The following is a 21,538-nucleotide window of genomic DNA, read 5'->3' as shown; positions in this document are numbered from 1 at the left end:
TAATTTATATTAAAATACTTCATATCTATGTGTAAGATGAAAGGGACTATGCACTCACCTGATTAGGTGGTGACTCGGTACTCGGACAGCACTTCGTTATCTCAAAACAATTTTTCCTCGACAAAACCTAGTATCATTACCACTAGAGTTTAGTCTAACGTTAACCGCGACTAATTAATAGTCTAGCTGTTATTACAATTATATAAGCGTTAAACAATAATTATATAACCCATAATAATAGCCCAAATACTTATTATAAGGTCCTAATAACATTACTATGTTGAAACATAAGCTATACTAAAGATAGGGTAGGCGTAGCTCACTTACAGCGGGTTTTCTCGAAAACCGGGCTTCGCTGGTGCAGCGTTCCCGAGACGAAAGGCTCTTTTCTTGGGGCTTGGGGAGCCTCGGTGCTTCCTTCGGGTGCTAGGGGGATTTACCTAGGCTTTTAGGGGGGTTAGGGAGCTTAGAGAGAAAGTATAGAGAGAGAGAGAAAAAAAAAAAAAAAAAAAAAAAAAAAAAAAAAAAAAGAAGAGGGTTGAGGGGTGATGAAATGAGGGAACCAGGCACCTCTATTTATAGGGGTGCTGATTGATGGACTCGCCGAGTAGGAGGACCTACTCACCGAGTTGGGGCATGTGGCAGCCTTCTGGTGGTGCCACGTCACCCTATCACGTATCAGCCTTCAAACTTAGAAAAATCATAACTCTCGTATACAAGCTCCGTTTTCGACGTTCTTTTTTTCAACGTGTAGGTAAAATCAATATATACAACTTTCATTTAGACTCTGTCGGCTAATTCTCAACCAATCTCAAATTTAACAGTATGAGGCGTTTAGACTGTTAAATGACCGCGAAGAATTCGTAACTCCTTCATACGAACTCCGTTTTCGTCTATGTTTTTACCATTGAGTTCCTATTAATGAGATCTTCAACTCTCATTTAGGTCACGTAAGCCAAAAACCGCTCGAACTAAAATTCGAGTTTCGGGTCGTGCACTGCTAAGCCAAATATTAGAAAAATCATAACTTCCTCATACGAAGTCAGATTTGGGCGTTCTTTTTTTGTATGTTCTCGGTTTAACATATACTACAACTTTCATTTAGATTGCTAAGGCTCAAATTCGCTTCATTGTAAATTTACTATTTACGCTTCCCGGTGTCGTGTCGGTTTTGCCGTAAAACTTTGACGGGCCATAACTTCTTCGTTATAACTCGGATTTCGGCGTTCTTTATATGTACGGAAACCTTGAGACATATTCTACAACTTGGTTAAGACTATTTATTATAAATAATCTTTTTCCGAAAAGTCGTTTTCGACACTTATTGTCTCAAAATTGACTAACCCAGATCTACAGGCGTTACAAAAGCCATAAGAGTTGTTTCAATGCACGATGACAAAGCTAGTGGAATGAACCAAAAATAGGATAAATAAGTTTTTTATTGTTACACTTAAACTTGCATGAACAAAGACGTATCTATTGTTTCAAGGTTTTCTATAACTCTTTTATACATATTATTATAATCTTTGATTAAATTTTCTAATTTTATATTATTAAATTTGTTTATATCAATGGTTTTAGTTTCAAAATCACCATTATAGTACAAGACTTTACCGTCGTGGTGTCACTTACGTTATTTGATCGTGATGCAAAGAAACTTCTAGAAAAAAAACACACAAGAGTTTCAAAAGTTTAATGAGGTTATCGATATTAACTTCATTTACATAAAACTATTTTTTACTTTTTGTCTGTCTATTTTTATAACCGTTAATTTTTTCATTTTCATGAGAGTAATATAAAGATTTATCCGTCTGCTTTGAAATTACTTTTGGATAAAAAGTTGGCGTTTAAAATTCAAATTTCTCATTATAATTTGAAGAACAATATTGATAGTTATGCAATCTCAAACTTCAATGTTGATAATAAAATCACTGTTGAATTGAAAAAAAAAATAACATCAAACAAGTAATATTCTTTTACGAAACATACTACAAACACTAAACTTATTAGATTTGGTTTTTATATTTTAGTTGATCAACTAACATATTTCTATGTACTACAAATATAGGCGTCGTAATCCGATTCATTTAACATTTTTTCGGCGAAATTCGGATTTCAAGACAGATTAAATTTGAAGGTTTTAAATATAATATAAGTAAATCTAATATTTTAAATACTTTAAAATATTATTAACTTTTAGATTGACATATGAATTTATTTTCAATATTTAGGATGCAGTTTTGTATACTGGTGATAACGTCACACCCGCTTCGAATCTTGATAAAAGTATTGCAACAAGTCCACTAACTTATTGGACATCCTTTAAAAAAGTGTCTAGACATGAAGAATTAAAATACAACTTGGAATATGTTTACAATGTTGATAATCTGGAAACAATGTCCTCAACCAAACGATCATTAACATCAATGACATATCGTACTTCTGGAGAAGGCAAACCAAAACTGTTAATTCCAAAGAAAGAAAAACAATATATGATTTTCATAATTTTATATAAGTAGTTGGGTGATTTGAGTATGGTTGATTTCATATTATGTTTACATACTATTTGCTTTTTGGGTTTGGTTTTTGATTATTTTGTTTCATACTATTCGTTTTTTGGGTTAAAATTTTGATCATTTAAATACATTTTAGGTTTTATGAAATGATCATCTATTTGTCTTTTAGGTTTCAACTCATATGAATTTAGAATTTTAGTCATTTTTTACTCTATTATTTCGTTTGAATGTGAATTTATTAGCATTGTTACAATGTTATTCATTACAACTTCAATATAAATATTAGGAAACTACAACTTTTTATGAAATTATAAACCTTTTAACTATTCTAAAACAATTATTTATAGTTCCTTCTGAATTTATTGATAAATTTATCAGTAAAAATTTACGAATGAAATATTATTATTTTTTAGATATTAATGATATGCACAATTTTATAGATTTAAATAATAAAACTCATTACAATGATGCTAAAAAGAGGCGAAGACTAAGATGTTTACATTTTCTTTGGAAAGAGAACTTCCCTAACGAGGGTTTCCGGCCTCGTTTTCACGCACCGACTAATCCCACACTGCGAATATGAGGCTATGCCTCATACCCTTGAGTCACTGCAGGCGAATCTCCATGGCTACAGAGGTGAGTAGTTCCAGGATTTGAACATAGGTCAATAGGTTATCCACCATATCTTCCACATGCCTTACTAAGTCACCACAAACCAAGTGTACGACATTTACATTTACAAAATAGAAGATTGAATTCTATGTCTAAAAGAGAAACATTATTTCATCATCTAAAACAATAAATATTTTTATTGTGTTTCGCGTATACCTTTTCTACCCTTAGATCAAATTGTTTACGTCATCTTGACCAATGTTTAGTCAAACACGTTGTCCATCAATGTTTCCACTCAAACCTTCACCAATTTCTGTTATCCCTAAAATAAAATTCAAATCCTCCCCAAATTTAATGTCATAACTTATGCACCGACCATCCTATATGTTTGCAAATCAACATGATATATCTTCTTAATTATTCTATTTCTTTCTCAATGTACATCGATGGTACAAAAATTCATCAAGGTCAAAACAATCACCTCTTATTTAATTCTTATTAATATAGTAAATACTTCCAATTTTGAAGATAATAATCGGTCTCATACATGTTAAATTACAATTGCTCGATTTCCAACTATCTAACTCAATAACTTTATGTAATTATTCTTAATTGAATAATTATACCTTCTAGCGGTCTATAGAAGAATCCTAGCGGCTTTATGAAGAATTTTGTTGCGTTTTCAATTAAGTATTGCTCTATCAACATTCTTCTCTATAGTTCCTTCTCTTATTTTCGATATAGATGCATGTCACAACAATAAGGCAAAAAGAGGTGTTAGTGACCATTAAAGATGAAAAGGTAATACATAATTTAAGAATAATATATCAAGTGTAAATTGTAGATTTATGATATTTATTTCAATGAAAAATATGTTGTTTGATTGTTAGGTTACATATCTGGGTTTTATATATATATATATATATATATATATATATATATATATATATATATATATATATATTGATTATGACAAGTTTGATCTAAATTTGATAATTGAAGCAGGAAGGAAAGATATGTGCTAACGATTTTGAATTTGTATTGCCCTCTAGAAACCAACCATAGCCTCACAGACCATTCCCTTATATCTCAGTAGGTCTTAACATTTCTCAAAATTCAGCTACAAGAAGTTATGAATGCACTTCTTGAATCAATCCTCTAAATCGAATTTATTTGTTAGTTCAATGTAGTGACCAAAATGCAAGATTTGTGAAAGTTCATTATTGTTTATTAGTGTTAACCTTTAGCAAATTATGAAACTAATATTATATTTTTGTTCATAACATGTTTCTTTTTGTAATAATTTATTTGATCGGAAGATATGTATATGTGATTGAGTGTAGCCTAAAAAATCATATTTTCATTTTTATAAGGAAAAAATACTTTGAATCCAACCAAATTACAATGTCTGAATTTGTTGTTTATGGTTATGACAATTCACTTTATTTGTAATGTTTATCGAATTTCTTTGCAGAATTTAATGGTGTTGGTACATGTACTAACTTATTGTTGCTTTTGGTTTTAGAGGGCCAATATGAAAAGAGCCATATGAGCCTCTATAGGGGTTGGTACACCGAACAAAGTCAATTCATAAAGCTACTACACAACATTTTTTAATCAAGAAGTCGCATTATGTTGTGATAAAACAAAGATCACATAGATCAATTATGTTAAAAGTTACTATATTAAAAAACCAAATTGCTCTAATATAAATATTAAATATTTTTATCTAATAATTTTGGTTCAAAAACTCTAAATATGAATCTGACTAACATTTTTTATTAAAATTCAACCCAAGACAAAACCACCTATTAATGTGATATGTATTTAATTTATGTTCCCCGCGTTTAATGTGAGTCATAATCTAGTTACACATTATTACAATTTTATTAATTAGGGAAAAGAATAATATTCTATAAAATAGCACAAAACGTATACGACCATATCCTTCTAAACCTAGACCCAATTTTCTTCTCACCGCCGATCACCCTCCTCTACCGGTGTGTGAAAAACACATAGGCGAGTCATACTAATAAATGAAGAACTGACATGCAAGTATAATTTCAAGAATTCTTCCCCTTATGTTTGTGTACTTAAGATGCTGGTGTTCTGCATCCCACCATAATTCCCAACTTTTATCCTGTGCGATTCTAATCCCACCACGATTCCTGATCCATCTTTTCCAATTAGTCCAATCCTATCAATTTTGCAAGAGCATCGATTACATGTAAGCTTCATCTAACCTATCAATTTTGCAAGAGCATCGATTACAATCCATACGTTTTTCTTTTTCTAATAGATTATTGATATTTCCAGATTTTTTTCTCTCATTCTTTGTGTAGCAATCCTTTCCCGCCAACTATTCGCTAAAATGGTTTAATGAAATTTTTTTTCCATTTCCATTGACTCTTCATCACTCTTTTACTTTAATTCAATTTTAGTATATATACATATAAATATAAAAAACAATTTTTATGCATTTTGAAGGTATACATCAAATATCTTAGTGCAATTGTTGACCCCCTTCCATCCATCCATACTTAGGTAAGTTTTATATTATAGATTGTCTGCACTCGATTTCTTAATTCAAGTTCAATATAGTTGCATTTTATTTTTAAATGGTCATACAACTTAGATGATAAAAAATCTACATGAGATGTTTAAATGTGCATCATACAGGTAATTTGGAAAACCAACTTAGATGATCAATAATCCACAAGGGGTGCTCGTTGTTAACTAGTCATATTAAGATGTGAATAAAGAACTAGGAAATTAAGAATGTAAAGACTTCATATTTTTTTATTATGTTGTTCATGTATTTTTTATTATCAGGGCCTAATTAGGAAAGCTTATGTAGCATCCCAAATTTCAGAAGTCTGAGTTACGGGCTTAAAGTGTAAATTGAAGAAGGGACTCGACGAGTAGGTATACTTACTCGCCGAGTCGGAGCGGGTTTGGATCGCGAATTAAGTGACCAACTCACTGAGTCGAAAGCTGGACTCGACGAGTTGGTGCTGGAATGAGAAAACCCTAATCTTAGGGTTTGCACCCTATTTAAAGGACTTTATGTCCCTCTCACAGCCTCCTAATCCCCAAAGAGTTCCAGAAAAACCCTAAATTCGTGTGAGGCTTCATTTGTAACAGCCCAAAATCTCAAGTATTGTTAAATTGCATTTTGGGGTATTTTAAAGGGGAGACTCGGCGAGTTGGAGCCAGACTCGCCGAGTAGGGTCGCAGAGTTGGTCGCGGGTTCGCGACTGGACTCGACGAGTCCAGGTATGGACTCGGCGAGTCGACGCTGTTCAGCAGAAACCCTAGCCGTTTCGTATTGAGTCGTATTTAAGGGTTGTTATGTCGTCATTTCACGTCTTTTGGCCGATTGTGGAGAACCCTAGACGACTGTGGCATTTGGAGCAAAACTTGGAGGCCATTATTGACTTTGAAGGAATTGTGATGCAAGAAGAGGAAGGATTTTGGCCAAAGGAAGAGCAAGGGGGTCGAGTTCTGAGGTTTGAGGACACAGAGAGTATGTTTTCAGGTAAGGTTTCGGATCATTTCTGTTATTTTGATGTGTACAAGAATTTAGGGTTTATGAAACCCATTTGGAGATTTGATGGATTATTATGTTGTTATACAAAGGTTTCTACCCTAGTAATAGGATGATTAGAGGTCCAGAAGTCCCATGAGTGTGTATCTCGGGAAAAACGTATCTCAGGAAGCAGTTGGATCGACTGCATGGCGTGGACTCGCCGAGTCGGATGATCAGACTCGGCGAGTAGCTTGAAGATTCACTGGGACTCGCCGAGTTGTTCTTCAGACTCGGCGAGTGGAGTCGGGGTGGCCCCGCGATTCTTCCAGGAGTGACTCGTCGAGTCAAAGAGGATACTCGACGAGTAGAAGGGGAATCTCAGAGGATTGAAGGACGACCAGACTCGCCGAGTCGCCAGGGAACTCGCCGAGTCCAGTCGAGCTGACATTGGACTGTTGACCAGAGTTGACTGGTGTGATTCTTAGGGTCAATTAACGTGGAAGATAGAAGTATTAAATAAGGGATATATGATGTTACAGGGAGCTTGTAGCTCGGAGGATCAAGTGCAAGGGATTTTAGGAGTTGCTATCTTCTAGTGTCCGCGAGGTGAGTCTTCTCACTATACCTCACCCGGAAGGGTTTGATTGTGTGACCGGAAGGTCAAGTATGTTGTGTGTTATGTTTATATGCTATGAATGGAAAGTTAGCTGCTACGTGTGTTATACATGCTTATATATGGGCCGGAAGGCAAGGTAGTATGTGACAGAAAGGTCAGGTATGATATGTGATATATGTGCTTTATGTGTTAGAGTATCTGTATTGTGTGCTATATATGTTATGGGCCGGAAGGCGATATGATGTGTGATGGACCGGAAGGTCGGCGTGGGTAAGGCCGGAAGGTTTACCCAGCAGGGACGGAAGTCCCCTGAGACACATGGACCGGAAGGTCGGGCCGGAAGGCAATGTTATGTGGATCGAAAGATCCGGGCCGGAAGGCAATGTTATGTGGACCGAATGGTCCGGGCCGGATGGCGTATGTGCGTAAGGTATATTGGGGAACTCACTAAGCTTCGTGCTTACGTTGTTTATGTTATGTTGTTTCAGGTTCTTACAGTAACGCGGGTTGGCAACGGTTCGATTGTACACACCGAAGAAAGAGTTGTGTTTTGGAGGATCCTGGTCTTCTTTTATAACGGAAATGAAACTACGTTTTGTAATTTAAATGTGAATAAGATTTTAAGCAAGTATTTTAATATTAAATTGATTAATTAAATGAAAATTTTATTTTTTTGAAATCTTGGTGTTACATCATTATTGAGGAGATTGGGGCTTGGAAAAGGAAATTGGTGGAAGGAGCTTGAGAAATTGGAAGCTAGCTTCAAGGGGCTTGTATAGATCTGGGATCTACATCAGTTTTGGGCACATCTTTGAGGTAAGGAGCCCTTATCTTGAGATATTTCCTTTTTAGTTCATCCTTGGTGGTTGTTTTGGGAATTCTTTAACTTGTTTGAGATCTATTTCGGGTTTGGAGTTCAGATCTAGGCTTGTGATGGTCCATAATGTCATAAAGTATTTGTTTAAGAGTTGTTGGTGAAGCTCCTTAGTCCTTAACCCTAGCCATAATGTGTTTTGGGCCTATATCTCTTTGGTTTCACGTAAAGTTTGCAACTTTATGTGAGGGTTAGATTGTAGAGGGGTGGGTCTATGGTTTGGAGCCCCTGCATGGCTCGAAAAGCCTCTGAATGGATTGAGAACTGGAGAGACTCGGCGAGTCACATGGGTGTACTCGAAGAGTTGTATGAACATGTGCATGGACTCGACGAGTTGGAAGAACAACTCAGCGAGTCTATTCTTGGACTCGGCGAGTCAGGTCGCAAAACCCCAACCTCTTTTGGTTGAGCTTCGGATCTGTGAGTCGGTTGGCGACTCAGTGAGTTGGTCAAGATGGAATTCAGAGATCGTTCAACTCGACGAGTCTTGGGGCGACTCGGCGAGTTGAGTCGTGTTATGGGAGTTTTCTGAGTATAAGAACTCGACGAGTCGACGGGTTGACTCGGCGAGTAGGGTCAATCAGGAAGGTTGACTTTGACCAGGACTTTGAACAAAGTTGACTTAATTGACCTCGGGAAGACAGTTTAGTCTAAGTGTTGTTATTGGTATTGGTTGCTTAGGGAGTTAGAGGAGCAGCATTTCGGAGAGTTGTCGGTTAGTAGCCGGAGGGTTATCGGCCGAGTTCAGTAGTTCAGGTGAGTTTTCATTCCAGTAGGAACGGGTCTATGGCCACAATGTCGACCTGTCTAGTTAGCAGTAGTTTCGGACTTCGGTCCGATGTAGTAGTTCAGTGTGCTTGATGTCTTTGTGATTCAAGCATGTTTTTATGTTATGTGTTCCGGACTTCGGTCCGATGCAGTATGCAGTATATGTGCTTATGCTAGTAGTTATGATTATGCTATGCCATGTTCAGTCAGTTAGTCCGGACTTCGCTCCGATGCAGTTAGCCAGACTTCGTTCCGATGTAGGGGGCAAGGCCCCAGTTAGTCCGGACTTCGGTCCGATGCAGTTAGTCGGACTTCGGTCCGATGCAGGGGGCAAGGCCACAGTTAGTCCGGACTTCGGTCTGATGCAGTTAGTCGGAATTCGGTCCGATGCAGGGGTCAAGGCCCTAGTTAGTCCAGGCTTCGGCCCAATGCAATTTCCGGACTTCGATCCGATGCAGGGGGCAAGGCCCCGGTTAGTCCAGACTTTGGTATAATGCAGTGGGCAAGGCCCAGTATGTGCTTTATATGTAATTGTATGATATGTGGTAGTTTGAAGGAGCTCACTAAGCTTTGTGCTTTCAGTTTCAGTTTTGGTTTCAGGTACTTTCGCAAGCAAGGGGAATGGCTCGGATTGATGGCATGGCACACACCACAGTTGCAGTTTATTCCTGAGAGTTTTATTTAGATATTTCGATATGATATTAACTTTAATTTTGAATTGATACATTTACTATGTCATTTTGAGACATACGATTCATGGTTTTATTATCAAATAGTTGACGTTGCGATTTTTAGTAATATTAAAACAAAAATTTTGGGTCGTAACTTTGGGATGTTTCAGCTTACCATGTGGCTGGAATTCTATTTGAATTTATCTGATCAAGTCAGATATGGGTTGAAGAAGTTCCTACAAAACAGGGTACATATGTACCTTACAACATTCTGCTAGAATGGAATATCCCATTCTAATTTTTTTAGAATAGAATCTTGAATTCCAAGTCAACTTAAGCAGTGAATTACCAAACACACCACATAATGGAATCCCGTAACCAATTCTGTCAGAAAAAAATTGGTCTCCATTCTTCTTATTGGTCTCGATTCTTATAGAATGACATCCTAAATAATTAAACATTACATTCTTTCAGAATAAATTACATTGCAATTTTAGGGATGATTATTGATGTTGGTTTGTAGAAATTATAGTTATATTCTATTTGAATGTGTATCACATTCTATCAGAATTTATTGTTTTATTCTATTTAATGCACTAAAATTTTTAATATCTGAAAGTTGATTATGTTTTCTTTGTGAATTTAGGTTTTGAAGAGGTTTTTATTAATGTGGAAAATTGTAAGGTCCAAATAAGGATCTTTACCGATGATCAAGTAACAAACAATCACAATAGAAGAATAAAATGAAAAGAAATCGAGCTTGCACACGTTTATATTCAGAAAAACGTCAGGTACAACTCGATGGAACACTCTGTAGACTCAATGGCATCAACAACCACTAAAGACCAACTCCTTCACTATTTATATAAGACTCAGACCGCAAACTGAGTTTGCTACCGTAAACAGGGTTTACGGCCGTAAACTAGTTTACGGTCGTAAACACAGTTTACGGTCTTAAACCCACAAACATACCAAAACACATACACAACTCATAAACAATATTACAGACTCTATCCAAAACAATATACACTGAAAGCCTAGACCAAACCATTAACTGGAATCTTCAATCTCCCCCTTGGTTTGGTGCTAGCTTGGACTCAGTTGTCGACCACCAGTACGTCGGACTTTCCCATCGCACCGTTCCATATCTTCTTCTCGATAATTGTAGCCACCATCGAAGTATACTCTTTTGCAGCGGGCTCAAAAATATCCTCAGCATGCCCTTGTTAAATCCCACCTTATTATCAGCATTCATGCCCCAGTTACTCGTCCATGTCTTCTTAACAAACTGTTTGGCCCTGAAAACAGCCATAGCAATCTGCCAAGTAATGTCCATTTCTTCTATGTCTTCAGGATGAATTTGATCCTAATCAGCAAATGACGGCTGAGGTGGAAGATCTCCAGCTACAAAAGCATTGTAGCAATTAACTAGCCCAGTAGCTAGAGCTAGATTTTCATCAGAATCTTTAGGGTTTGAAGAAGAAGCTACAGTCGGCACATTTGAAGCAGAAACAGCTTGTGGAGTAACAAATGTCTGATTTTGATGGTGAGGGATAGATGAAGCAGTAGCAAAGGTCTGAATCTGAGGTTGTTGAGCTGCAAAGGCTTGACCTGAGGAAGACATAAATGATGAGAGGGCATTGTTGGATGAGATTCCAAGATTTGTAGTAGAATATGAGTTCACATGATTAATCTCTCTCTGTTTGTCATCAATGTCACAAGCTTTGATGATTGCCATGATTTCAGCAAGAGTGAGGCGATTCAAATCCTTGGTTTTCTTAATCACAGCAACATTCATATCCCATGATCTAGGAAGAGCATTTATAAGCTTCTTGTTGATTTCTAAATTGGTCAAGAAGATCCCCAATATGTTCATGTTAGTTGTGAGAGTTGTGAACCGTTGCAGCTAAGCCTCAAGAGTCTCTCCTAGAATGTAGTTGAACATATTGAATTTTTGTCTCAACATGTCCTGCCGACTCTCCTTCATATCTTCATTGCCCTCATAAACTTCAATTAGGGCTTCCCATAGATCTTTAGCCGAGGTGTACTCACGAAAACCTTGAGCAATGTCAGGAGATAGTTCCATAGTTAAGGTGGCTAAATGTAACAGCCCGGAATCTCAGGTATTGTTAAATTATGTTTTTGGGTGAGTTAAGAGGGGACTCGGCGAGTCGGAGCCTAGACTCGCCGAGTAGGATCGCAGACTTGGTCGCGGGTTCGCGACTGGACTCGACGAGTCCGATATGGACTCGGCGAGTCTACGCTGTTTAGCGAAAACCCTAACCGTTCAGGTTTGGGTCGTATATAATGCACTTATAGGCCGTCATTGTCCGTCTTTAGTCGACTGAGAAGAACCCTAAACCGCTGTGGGCATCTAGAGCAAGATTGAAGGATATTAGGGCTTTGAAGAAATTGTTGTGCAAGGAGGAGAAGAGTTTTGGCTAAAGGAACAGCAAGGGATTCGAGTTCTGCGGTTTGGAGACACAGTGAGGGCATATTTCAGGTAATATTTCGGATTCCTTTCTGTTATGTTGATGTGTGCATGGATTTAGGGTTTATGGAACCCATTTGGTGATTAGATGAATTAGTACCTTGTTACCCAATGACTATAATCCTGTATTAGGACCTTTAGAGGTCCAGAAGGTCCCATGCTTGTGTATTTCGGGACGAAACTTATCTCAGGAAGCAGTTTGATCGACTGCATGGCGTGGACTCGCCGAGTCCGATGAACAAACTCGGCGAGTAGCTTGGAGATTGTCTGGAACTCGTCGAGCTGTTCTTCAGACTCGGCGAGTGGAGTCGGGGTGGCCCCGCGATTCTTCCACGAGGATCTCGTCGAGTCAAGAGGGATACTCGACGAGTAGAAAGGGAACATCAGGGGAAGTCGGGGAGGACGTCTAGACTCGCCGAGTCGCCATGGCACTCGCCGAGTCCGGTCGAGTTGACCATTGACCGTTGACCGTTGACCGTTGACCAGAGTTGACCTAAGTCTGCCTCTTTAGGGATAGTCACACTTATAAGATATAAGTGTTAATGAGAGATATGTGATGTTATAGGGAGGTTGTAGCTCGTCGGATTGTGCACGAGTGACTTCAGGATTTGCTAGCTTTCAGCATTTACGAGGTGAGTCTTCTCACTATACTGTACCCGGAAGGGTTTGACTGTGTGACCGGAAGGTCAGATATGATATGTGATATGTATGCTATATGTGGTAAGTTATTTGTTATATGTGCTATGTATGTCATGGGCCGGAAGGCGATTATATTATGGGCCGGAAGGCAATATGTTATGGGCCGGAAGGCGATATGTTGTGTGATGGACCGGAAGGTCGGCGTGGGTAGGACCGGAAGGTTTACCCAGCAGGGACGGAAGTCCCCTGAGACACATGGACCAGAAGGTCAGGGCCTGGAAAGGCGTATGTGCGTAAGTTGTATATTGGGGAACTCACTAAGCATTTATGCTTATAGTTGTTTATGTATGTGTTTCAGGTACTAGCGAGGACCGTGGGAAGGCGCCGGCGTGATCGATACACACTGGAGAATGTTTTTATGATCTTGGGATTTTGACTATTTGTATTTGATAGAATACTTAAACTCTTTATGCCTTGTTTTGAATGGAAATACTTTATTTTTAAAAAATGAAAAATTTGTTTGAAAATTTGAGTTGTTACAATTGGTATCAGAGCCTTGGTTTGAGGGATTCGGGTGCACCTTCGGGAGTAACTGAACTCAAACCGAGGATTTGAGGAAAACTTTTTAAATAAAGGCATAAACTTTTGTAAATGGTTGTGTGGTAAGCAAGAAAGAAGCAGTGTGTACGATCAGTCAGCGCCCGAACGGTAAAGATCCCCAAAATACCTTACAATGTTATATGATATAAATTGTTATGCATGCTAGAAGACTAGGTATTCATGATAGGACTAGAGTGGCCTGATTTGTGATGCCTTAGTCTAGGGAAGTTTGCCGATATGAGATGCTTTGCTAGTATGCGGGTAGATAGGGCATATCAGAAGTAGAGTACTCACTATCCGGGGTTTGGGGAGGAAGACTTGGGATGAATGCTGATGCGGTGTGGTCGGTAGTATTGGGCTCGTACTACCGAAGACACCGGGTCAGTGGGAGACCCAAGTACGAATCCCTGGATATCGGAGACTGAGGAGGGTTGCGTTATCGAGTGCAAATACACTCGATGGAGTCTCTGATAGTTTTATGTTGTATTTCAGAGACATCATGGTTAGACCACGCCACGGAGCGAGTACGAGCGGTGTGAGTGACGAGGAGATTCGTCAGATGATTCACGAGGAGGTAGCGGCGGCGATCCGGGCTGAGATCCCGGAGATGTTTGGGTCTATTAAGACCACCCTGATGGAGACATTCGATGAGCGGTACGCCGCATTGACTGAGGCTGCAACCGCTGCAGCTACCGCAGCTGTGGCCGCTGCTAGGCCACAGGGGGGTGACTCGTTGCTGTTCCGAGAGTTCAGCAACACGAAGCCACCGGAGTTCGATGGGACGCAGGATCCAATTGCTGCGATGAGGTGGATCGCGGACATAGAGGGGTGCTTCTACACTTGTTCATGCCCGGAGCACCTGAGGGTACGGTTCGCTTTGAACCAGCTCCGTCTGGGAGCGAAGGACTGGTGGAAGTTCGTGACGGCGAACTTCACTTTGGCAGAGACTACAGCGGTGACATGGGAGGGGTTTACTGCCATGTTCAGGGATGAGTACGTTCCCCCGGTGGAGCGGGAACGATTGGTTCAGGAGTTCTTAACCCTCAAGCAGGGTACAGATTCGGTGGCGGCGATCACGCGGAAGTTTCATGAGAGGGCGATGTTTTGCCCCGAGCTGGTGTCCACAGAGCAGGCTCGGATGAGCCGGTACTTGGGTGTCTTGAGGAGGGATATCCGGGAGTTTGTGTCAAACTCCACTTACTATACTTTTGTTGAGCTTCAGGCGAATGCCAGGAAGCGCGAGATCGAGTTGGAGACCCAGGCCAGGGAGGAGGCCGAGTCTCAGCGGGTGGACCGGCGACCGGCTCAGTCCCAGCCGGCAGCCAAGCGGATAAAGTCCGCCGATTCGAGGACAGGAGGTTCGAAGGGTCGCACTTGCGGGAAGTGCGGCAAGATTCATGATGGGGTATGTCGATCTGGTGTTTGCTACAAGTGTGGCAAGGAGGGGCACATTGCTAGGGAGTGCCCCAAGGGATTTACGGTTTGCTTTCATTGCAACCAGACTGGCCATAGGAAGGCCGAGTGCCCTCAGCTTCTTCAGGGATCTGCACCTGCTACCGGAGCTACTGCGACTCGACCGGTGAAGGCCGAGGCCCCGAGGGCTCGGGGAAGAGCCTTTCAGCTGACTGCGGAGGAGGTCCGCGCTGCGCCCGATGTCGTGGCAGGTACTTTCCTTGTGAACTCTGTGCCTGCCTTAGTGTTATTTGACTCGGGTGCGAGTAGGTCCTTTGTGTCCTTAGCCTTTAGTCAGCATATCAGCGCTAGTCGTGAGTCGTTGAGTCGACCTTTGAGAGTTTCTATAGCGGACGAGAAAGTGATCTGTGCCATGGAGGTTCTTCGGGAATGTGTGCTAGAGATTTTCGGGGTTGAATTCCCGATTGACCTAATTCCTATTGCGATGGGTGATGTCTGTGTCATCGTGGGCATGGACTGGTTGAGCCGATTCGGCGCTGTCATCGACTGTGAGCGTCAGCTAGTGACTATACGAGACCATAGTGGGGGAGTTCTTTCGGTGTACGGCGAGGGTACCCGTTCGGGATCAGCTTTTTGTTCGGCCGCTAGGGCGAGGCAGTGTCTACAGCAGGGCTGTAAGGGTTTTGTGGCGTATGTGATGGATACGCGGAAGGGTTCTGAGAGACCAAAGTCAGTTGAGGAGGTCCCTGTGGTGCGTGAGTTTCCAGATGTTTTCCCCGAGGAGCTGCCAAGAGTACCTCCTGTGAGGCAAGTAGAGTTTGGTATCGATCTGGTTCCGGGGGCCGCGCCTATTGCTAAGGTGCCCTATCGTCTTGCACCTCCAGAGATGAAAGAGTTGTCCTCGCAGCTCCAGGAGTTGTTGGGGAAGGGATTCATTCGGCCGAGCAGCTCGCCGTGGGGAGCACCTATTCTGTTCGTCAAGAAGAAGGATGGTTCACACCGGATGTGCATTGATTACCGGGAGTTGAACAAGTTGACGGTCAAGAACCGTTACCCGTTACCGAGGATCGATGATTTATTCGATCAGTTGCAGGGAGCATCTTGGTTTTCCAAGATCGATCTGAGGTCAGGGTACCATCAGGTGAGAGTGCGGGATGAGGATGTCCAGAAGACAGTGTTTAGGACGCGATATGGGCATTATGAGTTTGTGGTGATGCCTTTCGGGCTCACCAATGCCCCGGCTGTGTTCATGGATCTCATGAACAGGGTATGCAGGCCGATGTTGGATCGGTCAGTGATTGTATTTATCGACGACATACTGGTGTATTCGAGATCTAGAGAGCAGCATGAGGAGCATTTGAGGGAGGTCCTTGAGGTATTGAGGTCGGAGAAGCTTTATTCAAAGTTCTCCAAATGTGACTTCTGGTTGCGGGAGGTCCAATTTCTAGGACATGTTGTTAATCAGAAAGGGATATTGGTCGATCCGGCCAAGGTTGAGGCGGTGATGAGTTGGGAGGTGCCGAAGTCACCCTCTGAGATCAGGAGCTTCCTTGGGTTGGCAGGGTATTATCGGAGATTCATCAAGGATTTCTCCAAGATCGCAGTGCCACTCACCAGATTGACCCGGAAGGGTGTTGCATTCTCATGGGGGCCCGAGCAGCAGACCTCCTTTGAGACACTCCGCCAGAGGTTGTGCGAAGCCCCGGTATTAGCCCTCCCAGAAGGGATGGAAGATTTTGTAGTATATTGCGACGCATCGATTTCGGGACTGGGGGCAGTGTTGATGCAGAGGGGTCATGTGATAGTGTATGCGTCGAGGCAGCTGAAGCCTCATGATGCGAGATATCCCACGCATGATTTAGAGTTGGGGGCAGTAGTATTCACTCTCAAGATTTGGCGTCACTACCTGTATGGGGTTCGATGTACAATATATACGGACCATAAGAGCTTGAAGTATTTGATGGATCAGCCCAACCTAAATATGCGTCAGAGGAGGTGGTTGGATGTGGTCAAGGATTATGATTGTGAGATCATGTACCACCCAGGTAAGGCTAATGTGGTAGCCGACGCGTTGAGCCGCAAGGCGGAGAGCACTCCATTGCGAGATGTATGCTTGAGACTGACTGTGATGACTCCTGTATTGGATGCTATTCGTGGGGCACAGGCTGAAGCTGTGCGACCGGAAATGCAGAAGAAAGAGCGGGTTGTGGGGTTAATTTCAGAGTTCGTTAAGGATGGGCAAGGGCTTATGACATTTCAGGGTCGGATTTGGGTACCGTTTGTGGGCGGGACGCGTATTACTTTGATGGAAGAGGCTCATAGATCGAAATTCTCGATCCATCCCGGTGCTACGAAGATGTATTTGGACTTGAGGAAAGAGTATTGGTGGCCCTGTATGAAGAGGGACGTTGCATGGTTCGTTGAGAGGTGCTTGACCTGCCGTAGGGTTAAGGCCGAGCACCAGAGACCGCACGGCAAGTTACAGCCATTGGAGATCCCCGAGTGGAAGTGGGAACAAATCACTATGGATTTCATCACCAAATTGCCAAGGACTGCCAGGGGAGTTGATGCAATTTGGGTGATTATGGATAGGTTGACAAAGAGTGCACACTTCCTTGCCATCAGTGAGAGTTCTTCAGCGGAGAAGTTGGCGGAGATATATGTGAGAGAGGTAGTATCTCGGCATGGGGTACCGATCTCGATTGTTTCAGACCGTGATGTGCGTTTCACTTCCAGGTTCTGGAAGAAATTTCATGAGGAGCTGGATACTAAATTGCATTTTAGTACCACATACCATCCCCAGACAGACGGTCAGAGCGAGCGGACGATTCAGACGCTGGAGGACATGCTCCGGGTGTATGTGTTAGACTTCGGGGGTAGTTGGGATGCGTATTTACCTTTGGCAGAGTTTTCCTACAACAACAGCCATCATTCGAGCATTGGTATGCCACCTTTTGAGCTGTTGTATGGTAGGAGATGTCGGACCCCCATTTGTTGGGGAGAGGTGGGACAGAGAGTGATGGGCAGCACGGAGATCGTGCTTCAGACGATAGAGCAGATTCAGCAAGTTAGGCAGAGGTTATTGACTGCCCAGAGCCGACAGAAGAGTTATGCAGACAGGCGCCGATCCGAGCTTGAATTTCAGGTCGGCGACTTCGTTCTCCTGAAGGTCTCCCCTTGGAAAGGAGTGATTCGATTCAGGAAGAGGGGCAAGTTGGGGCCCCGGTATATTGGGCCATTTTGTGTGATTGCAAGGATAGGCCGGGTAGCCTATCGGTTGGAGTTGCCAGCGGAGTTGGGACAGATCCACGACACTTTTCATGTGTCGCAATTGAGGAAGTGCATAGCCGATGAGTCGGCAGTGGTTCCATTGGAGGATATTCAGGTGGATGCGAGCTTGAATTATGCCGAGAGACCAGTGGCCATCAGGGATCGGAAGATCAAGGTTCTGAGGAACAAGGAAGTACCTCTGGTGTTGGTTCAGTGGCAACACCGTAAGGGGTCGGAAATGACTTGGGAGCCGGAACGTGAGATGCGGGAGCAGCATCCGGAACTATTTTCAGAGTGAGACTTCGAGGGCGAAGTCTAATCCAAGTGGGGGAGAATTGTAACAGCCCGGAATCTCAGGTATTGTTAAATTATGTTTTTGGGTGAGTTAAGAGGGGACTCGGCGAGTCGGAGCCTAGACTCGCCGAGTAGGATCGCAGACTTGGTCGCAGGTTCGCGACTGGACTCGACGAGTCCGATATGGACTCGGCGAGTCTACGCTGTTTAGCGAAAACCCTAACCGTTCAGGTTTGGGTCGTATATAATGCACTTATAGGCCGTCATTGTCCGTCTTTAGTCGACTGAGAAGAACCCTAAACGGCTGTGGGCATCTAGAGCAAGATTGAAGGATATTAGGGCTTTGAAGAAATTGTTGTGCAAGGAGGATAAGAGTTTTGGCTAAAGGAACAGCAAGGGATTCGAGTTCTGCGGTTTGGAGACACAGTGAGGGCATATTTCAGGTAATATTTCGGATTCCTTTCTGTTATGTTGATGTGTGCATGGATTTAGGGTTTATGGAACCCATTTGGTGATTAGATGAATTAGTACCTTGTTACCCAACGACTATAATCCTGTATTAGGACCTTTAGAGGTCCAGAAGGTCCCATGCTTGTGTATTTCGGGACGAAACTTATCTCAGGAAGCAGTTTGATCGACTGCATGGCGTGGACTCGCCGAGTCCGATGAACAGACTCGGCGAGTAGCTTGGAGATTGTCTGGAACTCGTCGAGCTGTTCTTCAGACTCGGCGAGTGGAGTCGGGGTGGCCCCGCGATTCTTCCACGAGGATCTCGTCGAGTCAAGAGGGATACTCGAAGAGTAGAAAGGGAACATCAGGGGAAGTCGGGGAGGACGTCTAGACTCGCCGAGTCGCCATGGCACTCGCCGAGTCCGGTCGAGTTGACCATTGACCGTTGACCGTTGACCGTTGACCAGAGTTGACCTAAGTCTGCCTCTTTAGGGATAGTCACACTTATAAGATATAAGTGTTAATGAGAGATATGTGATGTTATAGGGAGGTTGTAGCTCGTCGGATTGTGCACGAGTGACTTCAGGATTTGCTAGCTTTCAGCATTTACGAGGTGAGTCTTCTCACTATACTGTACCCGGAAGGGTTTGACTGTGTGACCGGAAGGTCAGATATGATATGTGATATGTATGCTATATGTGGTAAGTTATTTGTTATATGTGCTATGTATGTCATGGGCCGGAAGGCGATTATATTATGGGCCGGAAGGCAATATGTTATGGGCCGGAAGGCGATATGTTGTGTGATGGACCGGAAGGTCGGCGTGGGTAGGACCGGAAGGTTTACCCAGCAGGGACGGAAGTCCCCTGAGACACATGGACCAGAAGGTCAGGGCCTGGAAAGGCGTATGTGCGTAAGTTGTATATTGGGGAACTCACTAAGCATTTATGCTTATAGTTGTTTATGTATGTGTTTCAGGTACTAGCGAGGACCGTGGGAAGGCGCCGGCGTGATCGATACACACTGGAGAATGTTTTTATGATCTTGGGATTTTGACTATTTGTATTTGATAGAATACTTAAACTCTTTATGCCTTGTTTTGAATGGAAATACTTTATTTTTAAAAAATGAAAAATTTGTTTGAAAATTTGAGTTGTTACACTAAAGCCCTTTCCAGCTCCTCAATTTTCTCAAACTCTTCATCAGTGTAGTTCTCAACAGCCTTGTCAATTACCTGTCCTCCAACTGTCATAGTGATTCTAACAGGACCTTTAATAATGCTTCTCCATACTTTGAAATCTTTCATTTTAATGTATTTTTTAATTTTGTACTTCCACTCGGGAAAACCATCTGCAGACATCAATCTTAGAATACGTGTAGTGGTGCCCATGACAGTATCAAGTTCGTGAAAATGATTTTGACTTTGAGAATCCATTGGAAATTGAATCAATTTAAAAATCACAAAATTAAAGTCACAGAAGTGTTTGTGGTTGATGAGCTTACGACCGTAAACAGGGTTTACGGTCTATGAGTTCACGGTTTCTTGAGTTTACAGTTCTTGAGTTTACGGTTTCTGAATTTTCGGTTCTTGAGTTTACAGTTCTTGCAGATTCACAGTTTACGGTTGATGACTTCTTGAATTTATAACCATAAAATGTGTTTACGGTTGGCAATAAACTCCCAGAAAACTTTTAAACACACGTTTTGCAGTAGATTCAGATCCTTTAACCACTTAGAATACCAAAACCAATGTTCGAACAATGAGAATATCAGTTTAAGCACCCCAAATTTTGATTGAAAGAAGCTTGACACCGGCTACTGCTCTGATACCAATTGTAAGGTCCAAATAAGGATCTTTACCAGTGATCAAGTAACAAACAATCACAATAGAAGAATAAAATGAAAAGAAATCGAGCTTGCACACGTTTATATTCAGAAAAACGTCAGGTACAACTCGATGGAACACTCTGTAGACTCAATGGCATCAACAACCACTAAAGACCAACTCCTCCACTATTTATATAAGACTCAGACCGCAAACTGAGTTTGCTACCGTAAACAAGGTTTACGACCGTAAACTAGTTTACGGTCGTCAACACAGTTTACAGTCTTAAACCCACAAACATACCAAAACACATACACAACTCATAAACAGTATTACAAACTCTATCCAAAACAATATACACTGAAAGCCTAGACCAAACCATTAACTGGACTCTTCAAAAATGAAGAAAATATGGAGAACAATAGTGCATTCTAGCATAATGTATTATGTTAGAATTTATAAATTGTTTCTTAACAATAATATTCTTTTGGAATGGATTAGTGTTTTTGTTATATTTTGATGTTTTTTTTCTTTTTTTTAGCAATTTTTAGTTTTAATATTTAATAATAAATGTAATCCTTAAACCATTATTTGTCATAATTTTTTTATAATGAATGTAATAATTTTTTATAGCCTTATTCTTTACGGATGAATATAAATAGTGATTCTTAAAGAATAAAATATGTATTCCTTAAAAAATGTTATTCTTGATAATATGTTGTATAATTTTTGAGCATGTTTAATATAGAAAGTATCTTGAATGAAACCATATTCTGTAAGAACAAAACCACAAATATATTTACTAGTTTATTGTTGATTTTATGTCATTCTGACAGAACAAAATCGGTTATTATTAAAAATAAGATTAAAATTTAATTAGAATTAATTTAAAAAATTCAGATTTTTAAAAATAAGGGAATTTAATGATCCCTTAAAATCCGAAATTTTCCTTTTTTAAAATAGCTTAATT

The sequence above is a fragment of the Lactuca serriola genome, chromosome 8 (genome assembly GCF_051521515.1).
Source record: "Lactuca serriola cultivar US96UC23 chromosome 8, Lser_US96UC23_V15, whole genome shotgun sequence".
In the NCBI taxonomy this organism is placed as follows: domain Eukaryota; kingdom Viridiplantae; phylum Streptophyta; class Magnoliopsida; order Asterales; family Asteraceae; genus Lactuca; species Lactuca serriola.
This window is presented reverse-complemented; position numbering follows the sequence as displayed.